Source organism: Oncorhynchus keta, chromosome 26 (assembly GCF_023373465.1).
Source record: "Oncorhynchus keta strain PuntledgeMale-10-30-2019 chromosome 26, Oket_V2, whole genome shotgun sequence".
Classification (NCBI taxonomy): Eukaryota; Metazoa; Chordata; class Actinopteri; order Salmoniformes; family Salmonidae; genus Oncorhynchus; species Oncorhynchus keta.
This window is the reverse complement of record NC_068446.1, coordinates 8,868,307-8,888,948: the sequence shown is the minus strand read 5'-3', so window position 1 is coordinate 8,888,948 and position 20,642 is coordinate 8,868,307. Positions and strand designations below refer to the sequence as shown.

At 43.4% G+C, this 20,642-nt stretch overlaps 1 pseudogene; it reads left to right on the top strand.

The window, feature by feature from the left end:
- The first annotated feature begins 949 nt into the window (after nucleotides 1–949).
- On the top strand, nucleotides 950–15,665 carry LOC118358632 (abnormal spindle-like microcephaly-associated protein homolog; annotated as a pseudogene).
- Nucleotides 15,666–20,642: the final 4,977 nt, after the last annotated feature.

Below are 20,642 nucleotides of genomic sequence, written 5' to 3'. Positions count from 1 at the left end.
ATCTAGGATCAGTTAAGATGACAGATAAAGTACTGTTCCTATTAGGATGGATGAAGTCAACTGACCTTGGATCAGTGTGTTTTGTTGTCTGAGGCCAACTATCACTTCTCTTCTATAATGTGGTCTCAGAAACAACGAGATTGAAACACTGTCTTTGTTTTATTGGTCACATACACATGCTTAGCAGATGGTATTGCGGGTGTAGCAAAATGCTTGTGTTTCTTAGCTTCAACAGTGCAGTAATATCTAACAATTCACAACAATACACACAAACCTACAAGTAAAATAATGGAATTATTGAATATATAAATATTAGGATAAGCAATGTCAGAGTGGCATAGACTAAAATACAGTAGAATAGAATACAGTACATATGAGATGGGTAAAGCAAAAATATGTAAACATTATTAAAGTGACTAGTGTTCCATTATTAAAGTGGCCAGTGATTTCAAGAATATATGTAAAGGGCAGCAGCCTCTAATGTGCAGGTTACATAACCGGTGATGTCTATTTAACAGTCTGATGGCCTTGAGATAGAAGCTTTTTTTCAGTCTCTCAGTCCCAGCTTTGATGCACCTGTACTGATCTCGCCTTCTGGATGATAGCGGAGTGAACAGGCAGTGGCTCAGGTGGTTGTTGTCCTTGATAATCTTTTTGTCCTTCCTGTGACATCGTGTGCTGTAGGTGTCCTGGAGGCCAGGTAGTTTGCTCCTGTGATGCGTTGGGCAGACCACACCACCCCATGGACCAGCATCCCTGTGGAATGCTTTCGTCACCTTGCCCCGACGAAGGAAAAAGGCAAAAGGGGTGCAACTCAATATAGGAAGGTGTTCCTAATGTTTTGTACACTTGGTGTACATAAAATGTTTCTCATTACCATATGAATGGTTGCAGCAAATTATGTGAGCCAGAGTAGTACACTGGATGGTGCTATTGGACTACTGATATGATGAACTCTGTGTTAGGGAAACTGATTGGCAGTAGAAGGATTGTGTGCCTGTGTGCACTCTGGCTGTCCCCGGAGTGTTGTGAGCGTCTGGTGTCGAGCGGAGCCACGCTGGTCATCTTCGGCGCTCATCCGCAGCTGCAAACGGATCATCCCCTGCATGGGGTTCATCCATCCAGGTCCTCCTCAACCTCTCCAAGGTGGGTCCTCCTCCCACATTCCTGTAGTGCTTTCATACAGCCACTGTGTTGTGTTGTGCCCAGGCCCAAATCAATCCCACACAGGTAAAAAAAAAAGAAGTAATTCTTATTATTTTCACTTTATGTGATATGTATTGCCCTGTTCAGAATATCAAATGTTTTTTTCATATATTTTTTTACTAAACATGAACATTCTCTGCCTTCGTGGCTGCCTTCCTTCCTTAAGAGTGTCCCCCTCCACCAGTATGACAAGACAACCAAGGCGGTGTGTGACGTAGAGAACTCTGTGGACATGCTGCCGGATCTGCTGCAGATCTACAGGGAGAAGGCAGGAGACAAGGTGCCTGACAAGGGAAGCAGCATCTTCACTATAAGGCCTGCTTTCTCCTGGTCATCCTGCTGCAGGACCAGAACAGGGCTCTGGTATGGCACTACTACTACAACAACAACCACAACATCACGATCAGTATAATTACTTTATTTTGGAAGAGCTTTTCATACAACTAAAACAAAACATTGGTAATAACATGAAAAAGATGTGACTCGTGAAGCAAGAAAACCGTTTGGAGATTACGGGAAAATTATTAGGCCACAGTCGAGGACACAGCAGTTCACCTGAAACAAGACTGACTCCAAACACTGTTGATTTTGTGTGCATTTTACATTTACTTTACTTTACGCCACATTTGTTGATAACAAAATGTAAAAATACCCTGGATACATTCAGTAACATGATAAGAATATTCCTGGAAAATGTGGGGTAGGTGCATCATGTAACATAAGATAAAAAATGACAAGGGTGTCACGTTCTGACCATAGTTCTGTTATTTTATTCTTTGTTCTAGTATGGTCAGGGCGTGAGTTGGGGTGGGCAGTCTGTTTGTTTTGTCTTTATTTAGTATGGTCAGGGCGTGAGTTGGGGTGGGCAGTCTGTTTGTTTTGTCTTTATTTAGTATGGTCAGGGCGTGAGTTGGGGTGGGCAGTCTGTTTGTTTTGTCTTTATTTAGTATGGTCAGGGCGTGAGTTGGGGTGGGCAGTCTGTTTGTTTTTCTATGTTGGTTTTTGTGTTTGGCCTGGTATGGTTCTCAATCAGACAGGTGTCGTTACTTGTCTCTGATTGAGAATCATACTTAGGTAGCCTGGGTTTCACTTTTGGTTTGTGGGTGTTTGGGCCACACGGTACTGTTTCGTTTTTCGTTTTGTTTACATCGTTTATTGTTTTGTATTTCAGTGTTTGGTTTGTTTTTAATAAATTATCATGAACACCTACCACGCTGCGCTTTAGTCTGATCCTTCTTCCACCGACGACAACCCTTACAAAGGGTTTGAGGGAGAGGACTAACTGGTGTCTCCAATTGGCCACACACTTCTCCAAAGTGTATACATATACAGTGGGGAGAACAAGTATTTGATACACTGCCGATTTTGCAGGTTTTCCTACTTACAAAGCATGTAGAGGTCTGTAATTGTTTATCAACTGTGAGAGACGGAATATAGACAAACAGGCTCATTCTGTTCGGAACAACCTGGAGTATGACACCATGTCATCTTGTAATTGTACATCAAACATAGTGATCGAAAATATTGACACTGTATGTAACATACGTTTTATGAAGTGCTTAGGAAATAGTAGGAGAGATTCCTCTCAGAAAAACAAGTAACATGACCGACAAAGACCAATGACAGAGGGAGTATCTATATACAGTGATAGTGGGGATTTAGAACCAGGTGTGTAATGATGACGAGACAAGTCAGGGGTTGATGAGTGAAGGGCGTTTGCCAGCAGTAGGTTCGGCGACACCGAACGCCTGAGCTGGACAGGATGGGGAGCCAAAGCGAAGGCTGGTGTGACAGCCGCATGCAAACAGATCTCTTTTTTTGCTTTCTTGAGCTCCAAAATGCAGGTGTTTCAGCCTAGCTCAGTGCTTCTGTGGTCTCTAGTTGTGCCGTGATTGGCTCAGTGTTCTGTCACTCGGGACACTACATCACTGCAAAATCTATGGGTAGAGCTCGAAAATTCAAGCTTCTTGGGTGCTGCCATAGACTTACATTAGGAGTGCCCATCCAAGAAGGCTCAAGGTCATTGGCCACAGATAAAATGATGTCAAGTCACGTTATATCTACCGCAGCATTGATCGGACTGATCAAGGCAAGCTAGACAAGAAGTCATCAATAATGAATGAAGTCGACAATCTACTGGCAAATCCTTTTCAACCCTTGTCATATGAAGAGAAATTATATATTAAACATATCGGTGCTCATCAGCCATTGGACATAAACATCAAACAACAAGTTGGAAATCGCAAATTTTACATTGAATGTTGATGCGCGACTGCAGCCTCGGGTTTGATCCAGGCTCTGTCACAGCCGGCCTAGTCTGGGAGACCCATGGGATGGAGCACAATTGGCCCAGCGTCGTCTGGGTTAGGGGATGGATTGGCCAGCCGTGATTTCCTTGTCTCATCATGCTCTAGCTACTCCGGGCCGGGTGCCTGCAAGCTGACTTCGGTCGTCATTTTGACACATTGGTGCGGCTGGCTTCCGGGTTAAGCGAGCAGGATGTCAGTGTGAAGCAGTGTGGCTTAGCTCTCGACCTTCGTTGAGTCCTTAGGGGAGTGGCAGCAATGAGACAAGATCGTAACTTCTGGTACATGGTGTTGCATGTGAATGTTTATCCTTTTTATTTATTTACCCTGTTTTTCTCCCCAATTTCGTGATATCCAATTGGTAAAATTTGAGAACACTGGCCATGATGTCAATCCAGCATGATTTCTGCCGCATTCAAAACTACTGGAAACTTGGAACTGGGAAATCGCAGACTTCAGTGAGTTTGAGACAACTCGGAAAAAAACTTGCTTCGACTTGGAAATAATTTTGAAAGAACACCTATCCCGACAGCATGGTGGTGTACTTACGACACTGATCAAAAATATAAATGCAACATATAAAGTGGTAGTCCCATGTTCCATACACAAAAAAAAGCTTATTTCTTTCAAATTTTACACACACATTTGTTTACATCCTGTCAGTGAGCTTTTCTACTTTGCCAAGATAATCCATCCACCTGACAGGTGTGGCATATCAATAAGATTAAACAGCATGATCATTACACAGGTGCACTCTGTGCTGGGGACAGTAAAAGGCAACTCTAAAATGTGCAGTTTTGTCAAACAACACAACAGATGTCTTATATTTTGAAGGCAATTGGCATGCTGACTGCAGAAATGTCCCTCAGAACTGTTGCCAGATAATTGAATGGTAATTTCTCTAGCATAAACTGCCTCCAACGTCGTTTTAGAGAATTTGGCAGTACGTCCAACATCAGACCAAGTGTATGGTGTCGCGTGGGTGAGCGGTTTTCTGATGTCAAAGTGCCCCATTGTGTCGTGGGGTTATGGTATTGGCAGGCATAAGCTACGAACAACGAACACAAAGGAATTTTATAAAATGGCAATTTAAATGCACATAGATACAGTGACGAGATCCGGAGGATCATTGTTGTTGCAGTCATCTGCCTCCATCACCTCATGTTTCAGCAGGATAATGCACGGCCCCATGTTGCAAGGATCTGTACACAATTCCTGGAAGCTGAAAAGGTCCCACTTCTTCCATGGCCTGCAGTCTCACCAGACATGTCACCCATTGAGCATGTTTGGGATGCTCTGGATCTCAGTGTACGACAGCATGTTCCAGTTACCGCCAATATCCAGCAACTTCGCAAAGGAATTGAACAGGAGTGGGACAATATTCCACAGGCCACAATTGACAGCCTGATCAACTCTATGTGAAGGAGATCTGTGTTTCTGCATGAGGCAAATGGTGGTCACACCAGATACTGACTGCTTTTCTGATCCACGCCCCTACCTTTTTGTAAGGTGTATGGGACCAACAGATGCATATCTGTATACCCAAGTCATGTGAAATCCATAGATTAGTAATGAATTTATTTCAATTGACTGATTTCCATATGAACTGTAACTAATAAAATATTTGAAACTTTTGCACGTTTACATTTTTGTTCAGTATATGTGCACATGCTAACAGAAAAGAATGAGGTGGGTAGCTAGCTAAGTGTGTCATTGTTACAGAGTATTTCTAAATAAAAAGGCATTTGTCATTTAATTTAAATTCTAAGGCACTTAATGATTTAATACATTTTACATTACATACATTTAAGTCATTTAGCAGACGCTCTTATCCAGAGCGACTTACAAATTGGTGCATTCACCTTATGACATCCAGTAGAATAGTCACTTTACAATAGTGCATCTAAATCTTAAAGGGGGGGGGGGGTGAGAAGGATTACTTATCCTATCCTAGGTATTCCTTAAAGAGGTGGGGTTTCAGGTGTCTCCGGAAGGTGGTGATTGACTCCGCTGTCCTGGCGTCGTGAGGGAGTTTGTTCCACCATTGGGGGGCCAGAGCAGCGAACAGTTTTGACTGGGCTGAGCGGGAGCTGTACTTCCTCAGTGGTAGGGAGGCGAGCAGGCCAGAGGTGGATGAACGCAGTGCCCTTGTTTGGGTGTAGGGCCTGATCAGAGCCTGGAGGTACTGAGGTGCCGTTCCCCTCACAGCTCCGTAGGCAAGCACCATGGTCTTGTAGCAGATGCGAGCTTCAACTGGAAGCCAGTGGAGAGAGCGGAGGAGCGGGGTGACGTGAGAGAACTTGGGAAGGTTGAACACCAGACGGGCTGCGGCGTTCTGGATGAGTTGTAGGGGTTTAATGGCACAGGCAGGAGCCCAGCCAACAGCGAGTTGCAGTAGTCCAGACGGGAGATGACAAGTGCCTGGATTAGGACCTGCGCCGTTTCCTGTGTGAGGCAGGGTCGTACTCTGCGGATGTTGTAGAGCATGAACCTACAGGAACAGGCCACCGCCTTGATGTTAGTTGAGAACGACAGGGTGTTGTCCAGGATCACGCCAAGGTTCTTAGCGCTCTGGGAGGAGGACACAATGGAGTTGTCAACCGTGATGGCGAGATCATGGAACGGGCAGTCCTTCCCCGGGAGGAAGAGCAGCTCCGTCTTGCCGAGGTTCAGCTTGAGGTGGTGATCCGTCATCCACACTGATATGTCTGCCAGACATGCAGAGATGCGATTCGCCACCTGGTCATCAGAAGGGGGAAAGGAGAAGATTAATTGTGTGTCGTCTGCATAGCAATGATAGGAGAGACCATGTGAGGTTATGACAGAGCCAAGTGACTTGGTGTATAGCGAGAATAGGAGAGGGCCTAGAACAGAGCCCTGGGGACACCAGTGGTGAGAGCGCGTGGTGAGGAGACAGATTCTCGCCACGCCACCTGGTAGGAGCGACCTGTCAGGTAGGACGCAATCCAAGCGTGGGCCGCGCCGGAGATGCCCAACTCGGAGAGGGTGGAGAGGAGGATCTGATGGTTCACAGTATCGAAGGCAGCCGATAGGTCTAGAAGGATGAGAGCAGAGGAGAGAGAGTTAGCTTTAGCGGTGCGGAGCGCCTCCGTGATACAGAGAAGAGCAGTCTCAGTTGAATGACTAGTCTTGAAACCTGACTGATTTGGATCAAGAAGGTCATTCAGAGAGAGATAGCGGGAGAGCTGGCCAAGGACGGCACGTTCAAGAGTTTTGGAGAGAAAAGAAAGAAGGGATACTGGTCTGTAGTTGTTGACATCGGAGGGATTGAGTGTAGGTTTTTTCAGAAGGGGTGCAACTCTCGCTCTCTTGAGGACGGAAGGGACGTAGCCAGCGGTCAGGGATGAGTTGATGAGCGAGGTGAGGTAGGGGAGAAGGTCTCCGGAAATGGTCTGGAGAAGAGAGGAGGGGATAGGGTCAAGCGGGCAGGTTGTTGGGCGGCCGGCCGTCACAAGACGCAAGATTTCATCTGGAGAGAGAGGGGAGAAAGAGGTCAGAGCACAGGGTAGGGCAGTGTGAGCAGAACCAGCGGTGCCGTTTGACTTAGCAAACGAGGATCGGATGTCGTCGACCTTCTTTTCAAAATGGTTGACGAAGTCATCTGCAGAGAGGAGGAGGGGGGGGGGATTCAGGAGTGAGGAGAAGGTGGCAAAGAGCTTCCTAGGGTTAGAGGCAGATGCTTGGAATTTAGAGTGGTAGACAATGGCTTTAGCAGCAGAGACAGAGGAGGAAAATGTAGAGAGGAGGGAGTGAAAGGATACCAGGTCCGCAGGGAGGCGAGTTTTCCCCATTTCCGCTCAGCTGCCCGGAGCCCTGTTCTGTGAGCTCGCAATGAGTCGTCGAGCCACGGGGCGGGAGGGAGGACCGCGCCGGCCTGGAGGATAGGGGACATAGAGAGTCAAAGGATGCAGAAAGGGAGGAGAGGAGGGTTGAGGAGGCAGAATCAGGAGATAGGTTGGAGAAGGTATGAGCAGAGGGAAGAGATGATAGGATGGAAGAGGAGAGAGTAGCGGGGGAGAGAGAGCGAAGGTTGGGACGGCGCGATACCATCCAGTAGGGGCAGTGTGGGAGGTGTTAGATGAGAGCGAGAGGGAAAAGGATACAAGGTAGTGGTCGGAGACTTGGAGGAGTTGCAATGAGGTTAGTGGAAGAACAGCATCTAGTAAAGATGAGGTCGAGCGTATTGCCTGCCTTGTGAGTAGGGGGAAGGTGAGAGGGTGAGGTCAAAGAGGAGAGGAGTGGAAAGAAGGAGGCAGAGAGGAATGAGTCAAAGGTAGACGTGGGGAGGTTAAAGTCGCCCAGCACTGTGAGAGGTGAGCCGTCCTCAGGAAGGGAGCTTATCAAGGTATCAAGCTCATTGATGAACTCTCCGAGGGAACCTGGAGGGCGATAAATGATAAGGATGTTAAGCTTGAAAGGGCTGGTAACTGTGACAGCATGGAATTCAAAGGAGGCGATAGACAGATGGGTGAGGGGAAAGAGAGAATGACCACTTGGGAGAGATGAGGATCCCGGTGCCACCACCCCGCTGAACAGAAGCTCTCGGGGTGTGCGAGAACACGTGGGCGGACGAAGAGAGAGCAGTAGGAGTAGCAGTGTTGTCTGTGGTGATCCATGTTTCCGTCAGTGCCAAGAAGTCGAGGGACTGGAGGGAGGCATAGGCTGAGATGAACTCTGCCTTGTTGGCCGCAGATCGGCAGTTCCAGAGGCTACCGGAGACCTGGAACTCCACGTGGGTCGTGCGCGCTGGGACCACCAGATTAGGGTGGCCGCGGCCACGCGGTGTGGAGCGTTTGTATGGTCTGTGCAGAGAGGAGAGAACAGGGATAGACAGACACATAGTTGACAGGCTACAGAAGAGGCTACGCTAATGCAAAGGAGATTGGAATGACAAGTGGACTACACGTCTCGAATATTCAGAAAGTTAAGCTTACGTAGCAAGAATCTTATTGACTAAAATGATTAAAATGATACAGTACTGCTGAAGTAGGCTAGCTGGCAGTAGCTGCGTTGTTGACACTACACTAATCAAGTCGTTCCGTTGAGTGTAATAGTTTCTGCAGTGCTGCTATTCGGGTGCTAGCTGGCTAGCTAGCAGTGTTGTTTACGTTACGTTGCGTTAAAAGAACGACAATAGCTGGCTAGCTAACCTAGAAAATCGCTCTAGACTACACAATTATCTTTGATACCAAGACGGCTATGTAGCTAGCTATGTAGCTAGCTACGATCAAACAAATCAAACCGTTGTACTGTAATGAAATGAAATGAAAATGTGATACTACCTGTGACTGCGACCGGGTTGTTGAGTACTATTCAGTAGACGTTGGCTAGCTGTTAGCTGTTGGCTAGCTAGCAGAGTCTCCTACGTTAAGGACGACAAATAGCTGGCTAGCGAACCTCGGTAAATTAAGATAATCACTCCAAGACTACACACTCTAAACTACACAATTATCTTGGATACAAACACAGCTATGTAGCTAGCTAACACTAAACTAATCAAGTCGTTCAGTTGAGTGTAATAGTGTAATAGCACTACAGTGCTGCTAATCTGTGGGCGTTTGCTAGCGTTTGCTAGCTGGCTAGCTGCTGGGCGAATAGCAGTGAAGGCTACGTTAGGGAGACGAAATACGATAATTATGCAATTATCTCTGATACAAGGACGGCTATGTAGCTAGCTAAGAAGAAATTGCTAAGATTAGACAAATCAACCGTTGTACTATAATGAAATGTAATGAAAAAGTTATACTACCTGCGGAGCGAAGTGCGATGCGACCGCTCGCTCCAACCCGGAAGTAATTTAGACATAATGCCCGGTCTTGCGGTTACATGGTTAACCAGATAAGAAAAAAGTAACTTGAAATAGACCTGATCCACAGGTCTTAAAAACAACGAAGAGTGGCGGTTGATTGTTTCTCACCTGTTCGTAGGCCATGAACTTGATGGCTGTCTCAAGGGCGATCTTCAGGACCACAAAATGTTTAAATGCTGAGCACTATAATGTCCCACAATTTATTGATATGGACTTCAAATCATTTAAATAATAGGTTAATAATATAGCCTAAATGATCCAGACTACCCCTTATGGCTCTTGACCCATTTTGAGTGTTTATATGCTGTTTAATACAACATGTATCCTATTTGAACTGATAAGTTGGAACGTATACGGTGGGGATCAGAAAGCAGGTGCAGAAGGTGAGTTTAACCAACACTGCTCCTCTGGACCACACCCCTCCCAGTCCACCAGGTACTGTAGCCAACCCCCACGACATACAGGAGGGATCTGACAGCATAGGCTGAGCTTCCCTCGATGTCCAGGGGTGGCGGTGGGTTGTCATGGGGGACAGCATCAGCCAGGGGACCAGGAACCACCAGCGTGAGGTGGGAAACATGAAAAGAGGGTGAGATCCGGTAGTCAGTGGTTTACGACCCTCCGGGGGACATTGAACAGGTGTTATTCTGTAACGTACACGCCAGGAGTCAGAAAGTAGGTGCAGAAAGTGAGTTTAAAACCGTACAGATACAATTATGTTAGCACAGCTGAAAACTGTTGTGTTGATTAAAAAAGCAATACCAGCCAAAAGCAATGGCCTTCTTTAGACGAGTTGAGTATCATGAGCTTGTAAGGAACAAGAAGATTTCCCAGGACAGACATATTTGATATTGGTAGAAAGCTTAAATTCTTAATCTAACTGCACTGTCCAATTTACAGTAGCTATTACAGTGAAATAATACAATGCTATTGTTTGAGGAGAGTGCACAGTTTTCAAGGCACATTTGGGCACATTTGGGCAGTCTTGATACAACATTTTGAACAGAAATGCAATGGTTCATTGGATCAGTCTGAAAATTTGCACATACACAGCTGCCATCTAGTGGCCAAAATCTAAATTGCACCTGGGATGGAATAATATATTATGGCATTCCAGAGATGATGGTACAAAAAAATACATATTTTTTTGTTTTTCTTCTGTGTATTATCTTTTACCAGATCTATTGTGTTATATTCTTCTACATTCCTTTCACATTTCCACAAACCTCAAAGTGTTTCCTTTCAAATGGTACCAAGAATATGCATATCCCTGCTTCAGGGCCTGAGCTACAGGCAGTTAGATTTGGTTGTCATTTTAGGTGAAAATGGAAAAAAAGTGGCTGATCCTTAATTGCCTTACGTAAGGAATTTTGAGTTGAGGCTCTTCTGCATCATCAAAAACAGTTCTGTGATGATTCCTAGTTTCTTTGTTTTATTTTGGGATTGGTTTTCTAAATTTATTTGCACTGTTTTATTGTACAGCAGCAGCATATATTGTGACATTTTATATAATGATGTTCATTAGAATTGTCACGTGTTAAATGGTACACTTAACTATAATTACACAGGCTATAACAACTCAGAGCAAAAATGGCTGATGGTTATGTCAACATCATTTCTTGGAACAGAAATTGTTGTGGTAACCAAGTGAAGAGGAAAAATATTTTTACATATTTAAAATCAAATCAGGTGGATATTGTATTCAAACAGGAATCACATTTAACAGATACAGAAGCACTGACATTTAGAGGCTGGGTTGCAGAAGTGTATCATAGCTCATGTATTATTCTGATAAGCAAAATATTCAATTTTGTAATATTGAAGCAACACTGAGTTTGGCAGGCTTATCTGCATTGAGGCTCTTATAAATGATCACGTTTCAGGAGAAGACCCAGATGCAGACAGTGTCGGATTAAAAAAAGTTTATTACTGGAACGGGGCAGGCAAAATGATAGGTCAAAGGGCAGGCAGAGGTCAGTATTCCAGCTCGGAGTCCATAAGGTACAGAATGGCAGGCCGTCTCGGGGTCAGGGCAGGCAGAGGTCAAAAATCCAGGGTTGTGTGACAAGGTACAGAAAGGCAGGCAGGCTCAGGGTCGGGGCAGGCAGAATGGTAAAATTGTGAAAACTAGAAAACAGGAACGAGAACAAGACAGGAGCATGTGGAAAAATGCTGGTAGGCTTGACATACAAAACAAACTGTTAACAGACAAACAGAACACAGGTATAAATACACTGGTGATAATGAGGAAGACTGGCTACACCTGGAGGGGGGTGGAGATAAGCACAAAGACAGGTGAAACATCAGAGTGTGACATAAATGGGATTAAGGTAGTGTTATGTAACATATATGCTCCTAACAAGGAGGACCCTAATTCTTTTTCATGAGGTCAACATTTTACTGGGAAATATGGAGGGGCAGATCGTCCTTGCTGGAGACTTTAACCAAGTGATGGACAATATGATTGATAGAAGTACATTTACATGTAACTCCATGCCAAAGGATAGACCTGCAATATATACAGTGGGGCAAAAAAGTATTTAGTCAGCCACCAATTGTGCAAGTTCTCCCACTTGAACAATTGGTGGCTGACTAAATACATTTTTGCCCCACTGTATGCCAGCAGAAGATATGGGCCTTACAGACATGGAGATTAAGAATGGTAAAGAATATGCTTTTTTCACCCACTGTCACAAGACACACTCCATAATAGATTCCTTCTTGATATCTAATTTCATGGTTGATAATGTGATTGATTGCAAGATTGGGCCCATCACCTTCACAGATCATGCTATAGTAGAGTTACATGTTGATATAAACTCTGAAAATGTGAGGAAGGGTAGATTTAGACTCAACCCCATGCATTTACAAGATTAGCTATTTAGCCAATCACTAGCAGATGATCTTAGATCCTTTTTTGGAGATCAACATCAGCTTAACTGAAAGGATTTCCACAGTGTGGGTAACCTCTAAAGCATATACTAGAGGGAAAATAATAGCATATGTGTTCAAAAAGAAGAGAGAAGGGGCTGAAGCAGTAAAAAGATTAGAAACTGAGATACTGTATGTGTCTTGGAAAGGGATTTGGCAAGACATTTCACAGATATCACATTTCAGTTGAACGAAATGTAAAACAAAAATGCAGAATATGCACTGTTTAGGCTTAGAAACAGTTTTTATGAGGGAGGTGAGGAGACAGGCAGGCTACTAGAAAGACATCTAAAAATGCAGAACACTTCTAATGTAATCCCAGCAATTAAGAAGGGCAATAAAAGGGCACCCTCATCCAAAAAGATAAACAGTGTGTTTCATGTTTTTATGAACATTTATATACATCCTCCTGTTCAGCGAGTCCCATTGAAATAGATACTTTCTCTGGTATAAAATGACCTAGATTATTAGATAGCCAGGTAGAGAACCTAGACTGTACAATAACAGAAGAGGAGGTTAGAGCCACCATTTGATCTATGAAAGCATATATCACTGTATCATCTGCATACATTGGAACTTCAGACCCTGTACAGACAGAAAGAAGATCATGTACGATCTGAACAGTATTGACCTTTGGGACATGCCAACATTGTAGCTAAGAGTGGGAAAAAGTTAGTTTGACTATTACGCTGAATGATGAAACAGCACCAATTTTTTAAAAGGTTTTAGATTTGCTAAACAACATGTTTGTTTTTACAAAATGTATGCTAATCTAAATGATTAGATTACTGGAAATGTATGGTTTCAGGCTTTTATTTTGAAAAACAAGTCAGAAAGATAACATCGCGTCAGGTGGTCACATGAGTTTTGCTCGCGCAACAGAGTTCGGACAGCCATTTCCTTTCCCTCTCCTACTGAACAAGACCGTTGCGGTTGATATATTATCGATTATATATTTTAAAAACAACCCGAGGATTGATTATAAAAAACGTTTGACATGTTTCTGTGGACATTACGGATATTATTTGGAATTTTCGTCTGCGTTGTCGTGACCGCTCTTTCCTGTGGATTTCTAAACATAACGTGCCAAACAAACGGAGATATTTTGAATATAAAAATAATCTTTATGGAACAAAAGGAACATTTCATGTGTAACTGGGAGTCTCATGAATGAAAACATCTGAAGATCATCAAAGGTAAACGATTAATTTGATTGCTTTTCTGATTTTCGTGACCAAGCTACCTAATGCTAAGTGTACTTAATGTTTTGTCTTGCGATCGATAAACTTACACAAACGCTTGGATTGCTTTCGCTGTAAAGCATGATTTCAAAATCTGAGACGACAGGTGGATTAACAAAAGGCTAAACTGTGTTTTCCTATATTGCACTTGTGATTTCATGAATATGAATATTTTAGTAATATTATTTGACTGTGGCGCTATGCTTTTCAGCGGTTGCTGATGACAATTATCCCGCTTAAAGGATGGTTAGCGTCAAGAAGTTAACACAGCATTAGCAGTACAGAAATAATTGACTGTTTGTTAAGTAAATACGTGTTAAATATCCAACAAATTAGGTAAACACATAATTTTCCCATCACATTCTCCTCTCAAGAAACAAAGTGTCTTCCAGAAAAATGTAAGGGTACAAGCATTACATGATTATTGGTAAACATATACATTTTAAACAAAGTACATATTTCTGGTGCCTGAGGGTATTGAATTAAAGCTACACTCGTTGTGAATCCAGGCAACAAGTCAGATTTTTAAAATGCTTTTCGGCGAAAGCATGAGAAGCTATTATCTGATAGCATGTAACACCCCAAAAGACCCGCAGGGGACGTAAACAAAATAATTAGCATAGTCGGCGCTACACAAAACGCACAAATAAAATATAAAACATTCATTACCTTTGACCATCTTCTTTGTTGGCACTCCTAGATGTCCCATAAACACTATTGGGTCTGTTTTTTCTCGATTAAATCAGTCCATATATAGCCTAGATATCGATCTGTGTGATCAACGAAAAAAATTGCGTTTTATAACGTAACGTCATTTTTTTTAATTAAAAAAGTCGACGATAAACTTTCACAAAACACTTCGAAATACTTTTGTAATGCAACTTTAGGTATTAGTAAACGTTAATAAGCGATCAAATTGATCACGAGGCGATGTATATTCTATAGCTGTACGTCTGGAAATAATGTCCGGGTAAATCTCAACCAAAATATCCGGTCGGAGACCTGAAGAAATGGGCTGTCTCTTGTTCGTTTGACCAAGAAACAAAGCCTAGGCAAATGACAAGACTGTTGACATTGTGTGGAAGCTGTAGGTATTGCAAGCTCGGTCCCATTTAATGTGGTTCACCTTTATCAATCGGTTGAAGTGGCGCATGGATATATTTTTCTGTGATCAGATTTTCCTGCACTTTTCGATGAAAGGCACGTTCTGTTATAGTCACAGCCGTGATTTAACCAGTTTTATAAACGTCTGAGTGTTTTCTATCCACACATACTAATCATATGCATATACTATATTCCTGGCATGAGTAGCAGGGTGCTGAAAAGTTGCGCGATTTTTAACAGAATGTTCGAAAAAGTAGGGGGTACGAGTAACAGGTTAATTTGAATTTGGCGCGCTGCAACTCAGCGGGATCGGTGTGTCAAGAAGTTAATGCATTTTTCCTTCATAGTTCTAACTTGTGAAGGTTTACCCCATTTAGTTTAATTTGATAAGACCACTTCCAGTGCACATAGTGTCGTTAATGCTGGCCTCTACTTAATGGTGAGATCGCTGAGTGTGAAAAAAGACTACATACATAACAGGAGGTTTTTTCTACCGTTAGTTTAGTTTTTACTGTATAGTGTGACCACCAAGTGTTTTCCTCATGATTCTGGCTGTGATGCTCATCCATTGGATGCATCGAGCTCCTGCTTCTTCTGGTCTCAGGATGGCTATTGTTTAATGGACTCATGTCCTGAGACTGCCATTGGCTTGAGCTGGAGAGGCTGTTATTATGTCCCGCCTTGGGACTGCAGTGATATTTGGGCCATCCTCCCCTTTCGCCTATTCCCCTCTCTGCAGGGTTCAAACAGTCATTGAGATGAAGAGGCTGGCAAACAATGCAACAACCAGGATTCCTCTGACTTAATCCTGATTCTCCCACGGCCAACTAGGTCTGGCGGAAACCCATCCTCCGGGACATCTGGAACTGGATCATATGGAACCTTCCTGCAGTGGCTGGAGTGTACCCATGTCGATCTCTCAGCCACTCGAACAGTGGTGGGGGTTATCAGCAACACCTGGAATGGGCCATTCCACCTCTGCTGGGTCCAATGCTTCCTCCTCAGGTCCTTGACCACAACCCAGTCACCAGGTTGAAGCTTATGTAGGATTCCCACCAGGGGCTGAGGCAAAGCTGCTTTCACACTGGGAAAAAAAGCCTTTGTTTAGAACATTGTTTAGAGCAGTACAGTAACTTACTATGTCGTCGTCGCCACCCATCAGAGTCCGCTTGTTCTGGGGGAAAGGGGTATTTAACATCTTTGTAGGTCTACCAGTCATCTCATGAGGGGCCAACCCAGTGTTTCCATGAGCCCGCCCCCTCATGTACATCAGCCACAAAGGCATCACAGTGACCCAGGGGAGACCAGTCTCTGCCATAAGTTTAACCATCTTAATTTTCAGGGTCTGATTAGCTCTCTTCACGAGTCCTCCTGCCTGTGGCCTATAACTACAATGAGTTCTAAGGTCAAGTTGCAGGCTTTCTGACAGGTTCTGTATTACCGAATTTACAAAATGTGAACCATTGTCAGAGGTTAATTTGGATGGCAGACCCCACCTAGGAATGATTTCCCTCAGTAGGTTCTTTGCAACAGCCATTGCTGCGGCATGCTTGCATGGAAATGCATCCACTACAACCAAAAAATATGTGTTACCCTGACAGGGTGACAACTCAATGAAATCCATCACATGTTCAAAAGTCCTTTCTGGGGTTGGGTGAGTAGACACAGACATGGGAATTCCCCTTCCTGCATTGTTATTCATACAAATTACACATTTTGCACAGTATTGTTCAGTAAACACAGAAAATCTAGGTGCAAACCAAAAATTATTTACAAAATTAACCAATCCCCCTTCGACACATGGTCACGGCCATGTGTCAACTTAGCAAGATAGGGGAAACATGAACGTGGTAAAGTTGGTAGCCCAGCCAGGCCCAACCACAATTTCTGCACCTGGTCATAAGTACACAGCCTCTTCAATTTCCTCGGCTTGACAGGACCTACAGAAGACTGTAATTCAGAAATGTCAGTGGGAGAGAAGAGGTTCTGAACAGGAAGTGAAACCATCTGTAACACAGGTGAGTCAAAAGACACAGCCGCAGCTATGGCTGCCAAATCAGCCAAATAGCGTTTCCTTTGGAGACAGGATCAGAGGAGTAACTATGTGCCAAACACTTGCAAACAGCAACTTCAGATGGAAGAAGAATTGCTTTCAACAGGTTATCAACAAGTTTGGAGTGAGCAATAGTCTTGCCGGAGGAAGTGTGGAAGCCACGTTGTTTCCGCAGAGTTCCAAAATCATGTACCACACCAAATGCATATCTACTGACTATGTAAATGGTCACTGACTGGCCTTGAGCCAATATACAAGCTCTTGTGAGTGCAAACAGTTCTGCGGTGGGAATTTAGCACGTTCAAGTGTTGTTGCCACTGTTACAGCATAGGCAACAAGTGGTTCTCCTTTCTCAGACCTCTGAGCGGAGCCGTCTACAAAGATGTCCAAATCAGCATTCTGCAAAGGGACATCAGTCAAATCTGACCTTGGTTTAGATACAAGCTCCACCAGAGCTGTACAGTCATGTGGCTCTCTGTCCTCCTTGACTGGCAACAAAGTTGCTGCATTGAGCACTGTGCATCTTTTCAGTGTCACATGAGACATAGATAAAAGTACATTCTGATAGTGGAGCAGCCTCACTGGAGTCAGTTGAGCAGTCTTAGCCCGTGAGATGAGAGCATGAACAGCATGTGGCACATGCGCAGGTAGTTGATACATTGCAACCACGTCAGCACATGCTAGAACAGCTTCAGTAGCTACAGCCACCACCCTCAAACAACACACCAAACCGCTAGCCCCACTATCCAATCACTGGTCTCTGCCCCCCTCCCCATGGTCCTGAGTCAACACAGATGACATAAACCCATTCTTCTTCTAGAATGGTCAGGCAGACCCAAACATGGGGACAAAGTCACAAGCTGTTTCAGTTTTTCCATACCGGTCAGTGACATCATGTGGTGTTAGGTAAACCGCTATGGGACAGAACAGAATAGCTTGCACTCTCTCTTGACCCAGCTGTCTGGTGGCTCAGTGGCTCAGCTCAAAATCATACAGACATGCTCAAATTTGTTGGTACCCTTACAGCTCATTGAAATAATGCTTCATTCCTCCTGAAAAGTGATGAAATTAAAAGCTATTTTATCATGTATACTTGCATGCCTTTGGTATGTCATAGAATAAAGCAAAGAAGCTGTGAAAAGAGATTCATTATTGCTTATTCTACAAAGATATTTTAAAATGGTCTGGACACATTTGTTGGTACCCCTTAGAAAATTTAATAAATAATTCGATTATAGTGATATTTCAAACTAATTTATTCTTTTAGTTGTATCACACGTCTCCAATCTTGTAATCAGTCATTAAAACCTGTTAGGGATAGGAAGAATTACTGCCCCCTTTGGAGGAAGTGCGTGCCCATAGTAAACTGAAAATAAATCTGTCCAAAATTGCTAATATATGCATATAATAACAATTATTGGATAGAAAACACTCTAAAGCTTCTAAAACCGTTTGAAATATGTCTGTAAGTATAACAGAACTCACAGGGCAGCCATTCTCCCAAACGATTTCTCTCATCAGGAAAGTTGGGCCAAATTTGACGTCATCGCCCCCACCCTTCCCAACCAGCTATGGATCTGGGATCAGTTTCTATGTCTTCGGGCGAGATGTCTTCTTTCAATAGGGCATTTCATTGTGAAAATCACGCAATCTTTCACCCTTTGGCGGGCAAAAACCTTGGTGTCACGCGAAAATACATGCACTCCTCTGCGTGCGTTGCACCTGGAGTGCCCTTTGTTCCAGGAATCACGACACGATGTCAGTTTGTCTGTTCGAGTTGAGAATTGTTTTGCACGTTTAGAACATCCTAAAGCTTGATTCTGCACTCAGTTTAGTCGACATATATAATATGTAATTTTGAAGTTTTGATGCGCAACCCCTCGAATTTTGGCTGCATTTCAGCCGGAATTTGTTGTGTTTGATAACAGAAAGACACACGACTTGAAACCAAACGCTCTTTTGGGTAAGTATAGGTCCTTCCACTACTTCTGATCGAAGACCATCAAAGGTAAGGGAATATTTATGTGGTAATTTTGTGTTTCTGTTGACCCCAACATAGCGGAGAAATATTGCTAATGTCTGATTATTGAAAAATGAACGATTTCTGTAACGTTAATAATAAATGTGACAAAGCGATTGCATTAAGAAGGAGTGTAGCTTTCTAACTATATGTAGAACATGTATATTTAGTCAAAGTTTATGATGTGTATTGCTGTTAACTCCGCCAGATAACGCCAGATATCATAATTTCTCCGAACATTTTTGTAGCATTTTTTGAACATGGCGTCAATGTAAACAGAGATTTATGGACATAAATGGCATATTATTGAAAAAAACATAAATGTACTGTGTAACATGTCCTATTACTGTCATCTGATGAAGAGTTTCAAAAGGTTAGTGAATTATTTTTCTTTTAATCCTGCGTTTGTGATTGCATCTTTTGTTCGACAAAATGGCTATATATTAGCTGTGTCTTTGGTGGTGGTTTGACATAAATATGTGCTATGTTTTCGCCGTAAAACATTTTAGAAATCTGACTTGCTGGGTAGATGAACAAGGTGTTTATCTTTCATTTGAGCTATTGTACTTGTTAATGTGTGGCGGTTAAATATTTCTAAGAATATTTTTGCATTCTGTGCGCCACTTTTTGAGTTGAGAGTGTGTGTGGGGGGGGGGGTGCCCTTGGGGAACCTGTAGCGTGAACAAGATAAATGGAGAAAAGTAGTCACTGTGCTGTTTGGTATCATTGTGTGCGCCACACTGAACATGGACCAGAGAAAGCAAATTAGCGATTTGTCTGAGGATGTCAGAAAGAAAATAATAGACAACATGGTAAAGACTACAAGACCATCTCCAAGCAGCTTGATGTTCCTGTGACAACAATTGCAAATATTATTAAGAAGTTTAAGGTCCGTGGAACTGTAGCCAATCTCCCTGGGCGCGTCCGCAAGAGGAAAGTCAGATTGAACAGAAGGATAGTGTGAATGGTAGAAAAAGAACCAAGGATAACTGCCAAAGACATACAAGCTGAACACCAAGGTAAAGGTAAGTCCGTTTCTGATCGCACCATCCGTTGCTTTTTGAGCGAAAGGGGGCTCCATGAAAGAAGACCCAGGAGGACGCCACTTTTGAAAGAAAAACATAAAAAAGCCAGACTGGAATTTTCTAAAATGCATATTGACAAGCCACAATCCTTCTGGGAGAATGACCTTTGGACAGATGAGTCAAAACTGGAGCTTTTTGGCAAGTCACATCGGCTCTATGTTCACAGACATAAAGTGAAGCTTTCAAAGAAAAGGACACCATACCTACAATGAAACATGGAGGAGGCTTGGTTATGTTTTGGGGCTTGTTACGGATACAGGTATCCTGTGTCTGTGTGTATATGTATCCTGTGTTGTTTTCTCTCCTTCTCCCCTCACAGGTGAAGATCATCACTCCCCAATCAGTCACCAATCCAATCATCAATCAGAAGACACACCTCCTCCTGTTTCCTCCTGTTTCCTACCCTATTATGGGTCTCATTACCATCCCCCCTAGACTGTCGGGCCAAAAGAGATTCGTAACATAAGTGGAGCCTCGTCCGGGATCTGTCATAACTGACACCCATGCCGCTCATGTAGATTGTGATAGTGGTATAGTTCAGTGTTGAGTGTTATAGCTAACACTAAGTAGCATTAGTGTTTGCTATTTTCGTTGGCTCTTGTGAAGTAGTTAAGATGGGTACTTTTGATTTGAAATCCTTTTTGGATAACCCTTCGTGGGAGGTTTTTGACAAATGTCGTAGATTTGACTTAATGACCGTGGCTGACCATTATTCAATATTGATTCCGCAGAGTTTAGTTAAGGCGGAGGTTAAACAGCTGGTGTTAAATGTATTGTTGGAAGAGCAGGTGCTTGTGTTACCGCTGCCTGAGCCTACTACCCCTGTAGGGGATGTTGCTGCTCCTGTAAGCCCATTGGTGTCTGAG